Source organism: Dromaius novaehollandiae, chromosome 3, assembly GCF_036370855.1.
Source record: "Dromaius novaehollandiae isolate bDroNov1 chromosome 3, bDroNov1.hap1, whole genome shotgun sequence".
Taxonomy (NCBI): domain Eukaryota; kingdom Metazoa; phylum Chordata; class Aves; order Casuariiformes; family Dromaiidae; genus Dromaius; species Dromaius novaehollandiae.
In genome coordinates, this window is record NC_088100.1 from 101,782,356 (window position 1) to 101,794,852 (window position 12,497).

Genomic DNA, 12,497 nt, shown 5'->3' on the forward strand with positions numbered 1-12,497 from the left:
CAACAGAGCAAAACACCATTGAAGATTGCCATTTATTTCACTGAACAAATGTTGGGCAGAATCACAAAGTTCACCTCATGGCAAAATGCTTTTTATGGCTGCTTGAATATCTGAGATGGGGCAGCTAGCTCTGGCATTTAGTTATTTTTTCACTTGGCCCAACTGGAAATTTAGCATCCATATGACATGGAGCCCCCTGGTACTAAAGGAGTGGCTCCAGAGGAACTGGCCATTCATCAAAAGCAGTAGCCACTCAAATATCATCAGTTAAACTCCAGCAAAAGCCTGAAATAGTTAAACTAACACGGTAATGAACAATATTGGGTAGCCACAGGGTTTTTTTCACTTTGAGAGAGTAAATGTCGTGACCTGCTCTTTGCCGGGTCTCACTGCTGACGTACATCTTCTCTGAGAGGGGTTCTCTGTGCAGCAGGACCTCAGCCTCTCCCTTTCTCCATGTTCAAGTAGTACCAAACTTTCTCCCAGCTTAAGCCCTTTCTAATAATCTTCTGGTGGCTCAAATTTCTAGCTCAACTAACAAAGAGAGTTTTATTTCATAGCCTTGTATCTGAACCTTGAAGCCTTTATTTATTTCTCCGGATGGGGTGAGAAGGGGCAAAAGGAGCAATTTTAATATGTATAAAAATTTCCTGTGGAAAGAAAGAACATGAAACACTACTGATCAGAATAGCTAACATGCTGATTTCTGACTGCATATTGTCCCAGTTCTGTGGACAGAGAGTTTGGCTCTGTTTGTGCACAGGAACCATCCCAAACTGAGAGGCAGAGAAGAAACCCTGCACTGCCTCTGTGCATCTCTTTCTCTATACTTCTGGATGTATCAGAACTGAACCTCTGCTACTGATCTGCTGCGCAGAGGAGCAGAGAATAGGCGTAGGGATAGAAAAGAAAAACAGAACTGAGAATATGCAAATGTTTCTAAAACCAAGCTGAAGAATGAAAAAATAAACTATTAACCCCAGTGCCTTTGAGAGGTAATTTATGTCTATGTCTTAACTTAAACATACAAACAATCTACACACTTAAGGGCCAACCCTCTACTTTGAGATATCTCAGGAAATCTACTGTCTCTCTTCCCACCATAGCTCTCCCCTGATTCAACAAAGCCATGCTGTCTGGCTGCCCTCTATCAGGATGTAATGCTGAACGTCTTCCTACCCCTCTCTTCTTCCCTCCAAATTAGGCTGTTGCACAGGGCAAAGGGTAGGAAAGCACATGGGCTGAGCTATATTTGAGATATGGCACTGCAACAAAAGGAGATGTAAAAAGGGAAAGAACATTCTGCAAAGCTCCAGATTTATTTCAAACTTTCCCCAAACAATTTTTCTCTGGCAAGATGCTGTGTTAGGAAAAATAGAATAATCATGCAGAAAGAAGGCTTTTTTTGTGAAAGTTAAAAGGGAGACACTTGTAATAGAAAACAGGTTAGAACTTTAACTACAGAATCATTATTGTACTTCCACAATGCACAAACCACAGCCTTCAAGTTTTATACAAACAGTATCAAAATATGCATGAGTTTCCCATCATATCCATCAGTAGGCGAGTCTTCTGGAAAGCATTTTCCCATGTGCTTATCAATGCTGCTCTTCTTACTATGCCAGTCACTGGGTCTTTGTTTAAAGGGCACAGTGGGCACCTTCCCAAGGCTTTATTTTTACTCTTCTGGTGCCCTCCAGATTAATGAAAACTGAGCCCCTACTCCTGCTGCTGTCAGACTTCTCCCTCATTTTTTGCTGACAGCCAAACCTGCCCTTCCTCCTTTCTATTTGATGTAGAATTTATATCAGCCACATGGGAAAAGGAGGAGTAGCTTCAACCACTGGCTTTAATCTCCATCTGAAAGGCAAGGCAACGATGGGGCAACACGGAGCACTGAAGACTTCAATATAAATGTTGTTGCTCATTACAAGCTCCCTCTCCAGGGATAAAAAAAAAATCTTCAAAGGGGAACTGCACCAATCTCACACACGCCAGCATTCCCTCTCACACACGTGCCTTTCACATCTCATACATGTGGTTTCCACGCAGGAAACAATTACTGTAATTAATAGACCCAAATAACCCCACTGTTCATTTAAAAATGCACTTTAAATTGACAGAGGCATGAAAAAAGTGGCAGGGTGCTTGGGTCTCATTACCAGTGTGAACTAAAAACCTGATTGTGTATATAGACTGTCAGCTCTATATTTTTCCAGACCTATCACATCAAATTCAACTTCAGCACAAACCAAAATATGTTCAAGATTTGAATGTTCTCCAGGAGGCACTCAGATGCCATTGTTTCTTCCCGCAACACCTAGGAGCTGCTTTGTCTAGACTGAAATATATGTGACTGACACTGGCAAGAATGCTCTTTTTTGCCTCAAGAGGTGATGGTTGATATTTGCTAGAGAATATAAAGTATCTCCTGCAAAAGGTTAAATTAAGGATTCTTGTTTGCCCAGTCAGGAATATCTACATTTGCTTAAATTATTGTTCCTCAAAAAAGCATAGCATATCATCATATGCCATAATATTTTTAATGCATTTACATTATGGTGACTGCTCAGCTCTGATTCTGCCATGCCAGATACAGGAACATGATTTCCTCCTTAACTATCTTTAGTAATAAACATAATTTCATCATGTCAGGGAATTGATAATTAATATTTCTATCGGTTACAATTGCTTTTTTTCCTCCCACTACCTGACCACAGAGATTGTATTCCTTGTGCTTGCAAGATTCCTAGCAAACCTGGCAGGCCCCTTCATGTACGACTGTGAGATCAGGAGTCTGCAAAGCAGTTGTCTGTATGTCCAAGAATCTCCTCAGGATGAGAAGGCACCCTTCTGCTAGGCTCCGCATCTGGGAAAATGGCAGCAGGAGGGAATAGGTTTAAGAAGGAAAAACATATGACCACATGGCTGCAGGACCAGTAGGACCGCCACCGTGAGCCAAGGCTTCACAGGGCACCAGTGTTGTGCAGCATCCTCTTCTTACAAACCCTACCCAGCCCTCAACTCCTCTACAGCTGGAAGAGACAAAGAAGCAGAATTTGTCTCTCTATCCATATGGCTAAATATCTCTGCCCTCGCCCCTGCACACAGAGCTTATTGCTGCAGGTCTGGTTTGTTGTGAGCCTGAGGTACTGTGAAGCTTGTGTAGATAGCATAAAACAGCAATATATTTTTTTCACCTCCTGTTTCTTTTCTTTAATGATGCTGAGGAAACGCAGACCATTTCAGCTGGTAAAACAGCTTGATGTGTTGTTCAGTTCGCATATCTCACATGAATCATCCATTTAATTTTAAACTCTTACTTTAGCTTTTCAAAATAAAGAGTTTGGGGTGTTTCTTTTTTAAAGACCCCTGGGAAGAATATGTTAGATTTGACTTCTGGTATTTGTCTTTCATATGTTTCAGTGAAATTAGTTAGATCTGGAAAATGTTGCCCTTTACCTGGTAATTCAGGAAACCAAAGAAACTAATACATTTATCAAATGAACAGAAATGGCCCTCTGGATTTCAACAAAGTTTCCTTTTGTTGTATATACTAAATTCCAGCTAATCAATTTTCTGCACATCATAACGTTTTAGAACAAAGGTTGAAATGACAATGAAACTTGATTATTATAGCTCTTTGCCTGTAAAAGAGAAAAGAAAGTAACATTTTATAGTGTCAATGTACACAGAAATAAATCCAGCAGCTCTTTTTGACAAGAAAGGCCACAGTAGTTTAATTCAGGAAGTTAAAGGCTTTTATAACATTCCAGGGGCCACAATCAAGCAACACATGAAAAAAAGATATATAGTGAAAAAGTAGAAGATAGGAAAGTGAAAAATTGTGTTCTAATTTGCACTTTAAGTGAAACTACCTCATAATAGAGGTTGACAAAATAATTAAACATGTGCTTAATAATGCACATATATTCCAACAGCCATTCCTAAATCTGCCTGTCATTTATGAGCAGAGAAATGCTCTTTCTCTCTCATTCTCAGTTGTAATTTGGACACACATAGTGATATCAGCTGGCAAAATAGTTCACGTGTGTTTGTCAAAACAGCAGGTGGGGAACTAAAAGCCCTGGATATGGGTATGTTCACTCATTAGGGGGTTCTTTGAATCTGCCTCTCTGCTGTGGTTGCTGGGTTTCTTACCAAAGTGCGGGCGCACTTCTGGAAGCTAAACACCGATTCTTTCTATTGCAACGTGCACTACATATTCCTGGTGTAACAGAACAGCAGCATTGCCAACTCAGTATTTTACTGCAAGGCTTAAGCTGTTTGAGTTTTTTTTTACATCTTCAGCTTCTGGAAGCAAGAGCAGGTTTCTGGTTTTGTCTTTATCACTTTATAGGAATGTAAATTTTATCCCATATGGTAATTAAAAAAACTTGAATATATGACCCAAGCACACCTGAAGGTATCAGAAGCAAGACAAATAAAAGGGATTGATTACACACTGTCTAGCTTGCCAAGAAAACAATGCCTATTCTCATATAATCATACTGAATCCCTTCCTAATAGCTTTATAGCTCTGACCGATTTCATCCATATTTGAAATAAAGGGTGGTATCAGCTCCATGCTCAGCCACGTGAGCTACATGTCTTACCCACCATTCCTGTCAACAGTGATACAGCCAAAACGATCACACAGAGCTGGCAGCTGAGTCGTTCTCTAGACTCACTGAGTCACATGTCCATTGCACCTCTCCTGCCAATAACAGTAGCTGAGCTCATCCATAGCGCACAGGTGAACACACACCTTTCTTGGAGATACACCAGTTTAAATGCCTGAATCTGGAGCTGAGTCCCACCAAAACGCCCATAGCTCTGAGCTATTAAGTTTCTATGTTCTTTGTGAAAATAGGCAGCATGGTAGAGGAGAGTCTCCTAAAGAGAGAAAAGCTCCTCATAAGCCTCAACCAACGCTTCATACATCTACACCAGAACCACAGGGTTGTTAAATCCTGCTACTCATGGAAGTACATGGTTTTAAATCTCACAATTCTGTGTGTACAAAATCTCAGGACTGATGCAGGATTTCTGGGCCTTTACACTTAACATTTCTGGAACACCAAGTCTCCAAAGATTACAGAACTGTTAACATGGAGGATGAGAAAGGTGAATAAACATGAGTGCCAACAGGGAGTCACAGCTCCATACCTGAACAAACACTTGTATAGCAGATTCCACTAAACTAAAAATGCTGGGGAGTAGGAAAAGGAGAAAAAATGGTTCCTCCGGATTGCCCCAAATTCCCCCAAGAAAGATAACACTGCCTCCTACACCATGTAATCCAGACACTGCAGGACCCCAAAATAAAGTTCATCAACCACGACACCATGTTTGTCCAAAGGTCTGCAAGCCCAGCTGAGCTTCATGCTGACTTAGCATCATTCTAAAATAAGGTATGTCTCTGTGCAGACCTGGGCTTCCCACAACTCTGTGAGTTTAATGGGGAAGCTAAGGCCTCTCCACATATGTGCAAGCCATTGCTGCAAGCCACTGATGGAAGGATGCGTACTCGCTGAACTTTACTCCATGAAGTTTCCTCGCCTTTCACAGCATATTCCTATATCACAGTTTAAGTAACAGCTGTAAACAGTTTACAGAATTCAAATGAAGGAAAATGTGTTTACTTTGATATCTGTTCTGAGCAGTTGATATCTCAGTGACAAAGTTGCCATATATAAACGGGTAGACATGAACAATCGCAATGGCTCTCTAGACTTATCTATTGGAAGGGAACTGTATCATTTCACTCCTTGTAGAAACAAATACAAATTTTAATTTATTACTAACTCTTTCCTTTTTCAACTGGAAAAGAACTATATCTTCTTGTTTTAGTTTCACTGAATGTTATATGTGATGCAGCAATACTCACATAACTCTGTTTTGCCTGCTGACGGGTGGTAGATCCACAGGAATGTGCCAAGCTCACAGAATAAATCTAGCAGCTCTACAGAATAAAAACTTGAGTGTATTTTTACCTTAGAGTTTTTCAAGGGACATTGCTAAGCACATTAAAAGGATTTTTCAGTAGATCTTCATACACCACAACATACTCAGAAATATTTTAACACAGAACATTTTCTCCCTTGTTGGGTGAAAAACACAGGGCAACATGCTACACCTTCTTACCCCTCCCCCCTCCTTTTTCACAAAACAGGGGCAGGGGGACATCCAAAAGTGCCAAGCTGGAATACACAGAAAGAGTCATATTTCACAAGATACTTGTAAAACCTTTTGAACATTACAGCCATTGGAAAAGTGACATGCGTTTCCTTTGGTCCTGCCCTTGGCAGGTCATTCAGCTTAGCGTCTGAAAGAAAGGAGTACAGTTTGAAATTTCAGCATAAATCTATGGAAAATTCATGAAGGAAGGGATGAACTGCAGCTCATCTTCAGAGATTACTGTTACCATAACACCAGGTCTCTCCTCTATGGTCTGGAATCACCCTGTGGCCTGCCTACACATTTACTGAGCAACCATGCATAATCTGTCCTAGGCTGTCGATCTCCAAAACCAGCTTCAGTACTACCCCAAAAGGAAAATTAAAAATGAGAAAGAAACAGAACTTAGAAAAACCCAGACTGTGAGAGAAGGAGGTTGAAGGGTAAGGTGCTCTCTACGAATTTAGTATCTGGATGAAAAGTCAGCTGTTAAGCAACAAGACTTAAGGAAATGAGTCAAGTTCAGAGAAGAGAGACAAAAAAGACTTAAGGCAAAAAGCTCTATCACGGACAACGGTCATTCTACCAGAATAAACAGTATGAATGCCTGTGTAAGTACGGCTGGCTTGCTCAAATGAATGTCAGGTATGAAAGGAAACAGCAGACAGAGAATGAAAAGAGAAAGGATACTGCCTCTGAGTACTAAAGAGACACATACAAGGGATAAGAGAGTGGAGTTTGACGGATGAATCCAGTGCCTTTTACTCAGGCAACACTATTACTAACATCCCAAACACCTGTTTGATAGACCAACTTATGCCCACCTGCATGTCCACAAAAAGCACCTCAGCTAGTACAGCTCCTCTTCACAATAGGTGGGGTGAATTTAGGAGAAAGCAGTAGGAGGAGTCAAGAGAAGAAACAGCTGCCACATACAGATGCTCAGAAACCCCATCATAAGATCCTCCCATATGGAGGACTTTACAGACAGTGGGATCCATACCCCTGATCCCCACCCTGCCAGCATGCCCATCATCGAATCCAGTCCATTTACTTCCCAAGTAAACAGTTCCAATGATATTTTTCAGAGACCTATTCCTAGAGAACTGACACAACTTCATGCAGTAATAAATGAGCACCTCACTAGTGGTTATATGTTCAATGTGCAATGAAACTAATGAATAGATGTCTATGCCCAGCGGTCAGTCTCATCATCATTGCATCTCTGATATAAAGCCATGAAAAGCAGTTTCAGCTACATATTTAATTCTGGGCAATTAAAAGCTATTCAATAGTACTCCTTATTCCCAAATTTGAACAATGCTTATGCCCTAAAGTATGGAACTAATAGCATGAGCTACAGCAGCCAAGAATGACAGGTTCTTTAGAAGGTGCACCTGTCTGCAGAGTCACAGACAGGAAGGAAGAGGTCACATCTTTACAGTACTGAGTATATATCAGATCTTCTGACACGATGCAAGTCAAAGCCTCTTCTGCACTATGCTGTACTTCTCACATGCAAATGATGTGGTCTTCTGAGCACTCCAGAAACAGGGCTGAGATTTCCTCTTGTAATTAATATCAGACAAGCTTGTCAACAGAGGCAGGATGTCAGAGAGAGCAGTGATCAACCTGGCCAGAGAGTTTGTAAATCTTTCCATGACATTCCTGCAAAATTTCCACCAGCACACAACTGTACACACAGAAAAAGTCTACAGAGTAACTGCAGTAAAAATGAAGCCATGCTCATTCTTCTACCCAGCACTGCAGAGACGTAGGGTGCTAATTCTTACACATCACTGCTCAGTTACAATCATTTTGTTTCTCTTGGCAATATATCTAGAAAAACAACAGAGAACTGTCTCTGGGGGAGAGAGGGGACATAGATCCTGTTCCCATGTCATTTTTTCATTATTTCCATTAAAAGTATAATTCCTGCTAATAAATTGTTAAAACCTATAAAAACTATGCTAAGAAAAATCTACAAGATGGAGAAAGAGAACATAAAAATAAAACTCTTCCAGCTAAGATGGACGTTACTATATAAAACCATTACTGTTACCATTTCCTTGTATTTCTGACCTCTTTCTCTGCTGAAATAGTCATGGTACTTCCTTATTCTTCATCTTTAATGAAAGATTATTTTGGTTCTGTGTGAGAAAGATTTTGGGAGCATGTTATAGGTCTGCATCTGGAAAATGGCAGTGAGATAATATACCCAAACAGTATTTTTGTATAGGAGAGGTCTAAGGACTCATATTTCATTAAGAATGCAAAGAAAATGAAAGTTCTCTTTCAGCAAAAATCCTGGGCACCACCTATTGCCTCAAGGGGGTTATGAAACATAGGTGATGTGCAAACCTACGCTACACAAGAGTAAAATTCAGTCATATTTATTTTTATCATAGTTATCCCAATGCAAATGTGTTATTCTTTGTACTTTGCACTACAGCAGGAATGTGTATGGAAGGAGACTCTGTCCGAGGAAAAAAAATCTTGAAATCTTCACTGACAAGGCACACAAAGAGCAAAAAGGCCCAGAAAGATAAACTAACTGAGCAGCAGAACTACAAGTTTCTTCACTAGGCGTCCAGCATTCACTGCACTGAATCATGCAGCCATCTATGGAAACCAACCTCTTTGTGGATAAACTTTATCTATCACTGTAATGTTCTTTGATCAAAATAATAATAAAAGCCTCAGGAGAATGGAGAAAATGGTAGATTTTTGTAACTATCCTAGTAGTCCCAACTCACATATTCTAGCATGAATGAACAAGGGCTGCAAGGTTTGATCCAAAGCTCTCTTAATTCAGGTATACTACTGTTTTGGATTTTTAAAACTCTTGTTTAAAATGTAACTCATTCCATCTGCCTTAACATTTAATCAATGGTATTCTTAGTATGAAAAGGTCAACAATGAAGAATCAAGCACGCTGTTTGGAGAATCAACTATGTCTACTTTCTGCTAACAGTAAACACTAATTAGCAATATCTGCTAGCACCAACATAAATCACAACTGTCCCTTTTCCTCTCCTGGGCACTGCACTGGAAAATATCAGAACAGCAAAAATACTTGGAATGCTTTTTTATTATTAATGATAAAATATTGGATGTCAACGTGCAATGCTTTGTGCATTGCATCAGACAGCTCTAACAGTAATTGTGATGAATGGGAGTGGAAGGGCCGAGGTTACAGGCATTTAAGAAGGCTCTGTGGATTGAAAATATTAGGATTGATTAAAGGTCAGATACTTTATGGATTTATCAGTGTTGTATACATTTTCTCATGACACAGAATCACTTACACTACCTACAAAATGAAACAGAAAAGAACTGCAAATCAGATCATTTTTAAGTCTTTAACCCCCCTACAGGCTTAGCCATTGAGCGTAATTAATGGCACTGAAATGTTTTGATTAGTCAAGCAATAAACCAGCCAAACCCCCATTCCCCACCCTCCAATAATTCCTTTAGCTTCACTCAAGCTCATAGGTAACAGTCATTCTCAATTAACATTTAGTGTTTACAGACACACCAGCTGGCAAATCTATATTTAGTCAAAAGAAGATCTTTAACATGTTATTTCATCCATTCTCTGTCTTCCTTGTTTTCTGTGAAAATAAAGTTTGGGATGGATATCTATATATTATCTTTGATACTACAATTTTTTTAGGATCCAGACAAGTCAACAGGGGAGAGGCTGTCTCCATTTATTTTACAGTGGATTTAAACTGGCTTTCCTGAACTCTGTGTGTTGATTAGGACAGAGCAAAAGAAGCTTGAAATGCAGGAATCTGTGGGAAAGGGCCTTGGATTTGGAACTTCTCTTTTAGAAGCTGTGCAAGACAACTCTGCTGATTTCACTAGCATTAGGACTGAGCCTTTAAGCTCAAACTCAGCAACATACCTAAATATAGAACTAATTTTAAGCATGTAAAATTATATTTACTTCAGTCAGTGCATTCTTGTACTTTAGAGCCTGACTAAGATCCCTACTGGAATATTTTTAAATAAATTCTGCAAGCTCTGCACAATGCGGCTCTACGTCAGTGGCATGCCTAGGGGCTCTTCTGCGTCCTTCCAGCTCAGTGCTGCAGTGCTACTTCTGTGTTCAAGTCCCGGACTGGGATTTTCAAGACACTACCTTTTGAACTTTACTGAAACCACTGGAAGCAGAGACATAATAGGAATCTTAGGATAGTCTTGTGCTTGCTTTTTGCAGTCTTTGCTACATATGTGACTTACATACCTGCACAGTTAACACACACCCAGGACACTGAGTAAAGTAAAGAAAGCAGAGTTTTTTATAAGCCAAAGCTTTTCTTTATGCAGGTGACATTTTCCTTCTGTTCTGAAAGGTGGTCAAAGGGCTGATCTCTTTCCATGTTATCAACAGCAATATTCACCAAAGAAACCCTTCCCAGTAACCTGATTTTCCCAAAGGATGGCCTAAGCTGCTGGGTAACTTACCATCTAAGACTCAGAATGGAAGAACAGCCATCAGCTTGGATCAAGGGATCCAAGCGCAAAACCCTTCTGGGCCAGGTTACCGGTAGCTACATTAGGCTCATCAGAGCTTAAAGTAGTGTATTTTGCATGGAGCTGTTCTAATATTTGCCTTGTGTCCTTTAACATCAGGACAAATCTTGTTCTCAGTTATCCTGTGTGGCGTGAAATCTAACCCAAGTGGCTTTGCACACAGCAGCATTAAAAAGGCTGCTTGAAATGGGAGCAAGAGAAAAGCCCGGATGTCTGTCTCTTTTTTAGGTCAACAGCTGTGAGGAAGAGGCAGAGCAGGTGTTTCACACATCCACAAGGACCTCCATGGTGGAAGGAAGACTTTTTTGTATTTGAACAACCTCAGGATTTGCCAGTGCTGTCTCAGGCAAGAAGCAGCTGCTCTTACTGATTTCTTGACAGTGTGGACGTGCATCGTCCAGTAAGCACCTGCACAGTTACAAAAGCTTTTGGATGCTTGTGTGTGAAACAGGGATAAAGTCAACAGAATGGAGGCAACTGCACTTAAATTTTGACCTCTAGTATGTGCCAATTTTCTGTAATTATGATTCTATTAAACTTGATAGTAAGCTCCAGTGGGTGGACATACGAAAACTCAAACCTGTTCCCTCAACAAGGAAGCTTTTAAGAATAACATCATTTAGTAGTATAACATTTGATTAGAAGTAGGCTCGAATACCCTAACTGTAAAGGTTAAGCACAGGCATGTGTGTCACACACGATGCAGTGAATAAATGATGTAATGTTGATAGATCCATAACAACGAAAAACATTCCAACACCGCATTTTGGCAGAAAGTTTGATACCATATGAAATGCAATTAAATGGCTATAACTTGCACAGTGTGTGAATCAGCGTACTGTAAAAATAATACAATATTTATTAGAAACTTTCCAAAATACTTGATTACATTTCAAAACTACTGCTCTACCTTTAAAGTGGCAATTTTTAAGCAGGTCTGTACTGTGCAAGCTGGTTTTTTTAGTTTTATTTTAGTAAGGTAATGCTATAAGCTGCAGGGTTTTTCAAGTGCAATCATTTATCATATCCCTATCATAAAAACCCTGCAGCAAAAGAGGTCCAGCATGACTTTGCTCTTCTCTACAAATGAAATTTAGTCTATGTCACAAGATCCCTGCACCACTAAGGGTTTCCAGGCGAACTGAGCCATACAGTGGTCCCTACCTTTACTGGTTCATGGGTACCAAGGAAGCTGCAAATTTTTAAGAAAAAACAATGACATGGAGGTATCTGGAAACTGGTAATAAGCAACATGATTTTACCAAAAACAGATCATCCAGACAAACCTTGTAGCTTCATTTAGAAAGTGAACCAGTTTTCCAGACAAAGGAGTATCTCGTCTTTCTAGATTTCTGTGAACAGCTGATACAGGGTCAAAGAGTAAATTATTAGGAAAACTGGAAAAGATGGGGATTAACAGGGAACTGACTAAGACTTTTTTTAACTGAGAGGAAATTGCAGCCCCATGGGAGGCTACTCATGGAGTTGCTCAAATATTAGTCTTGTGACTGCGCTTGTTTGATATTTTCAGCAGTGTCCTTAGCATAAAAAGGTGAAACTGTGCTGATAAGATTTGCTGACAGTGACACTGGCAATACAGGGGAGGGTTGGAATGACACACCAAAAGGCCTTGAGGTCACCCAATAACCGAAGGGAGATGAAGTGGAATAGTAAAATGTAAGATCATGTATGGAAAGAGAAATAACAAGAACTTCTCATGTCAGGTTGTTTCTATGGACCTGTGTAGATGTCATATAATGTTTATGAGCTGTCAC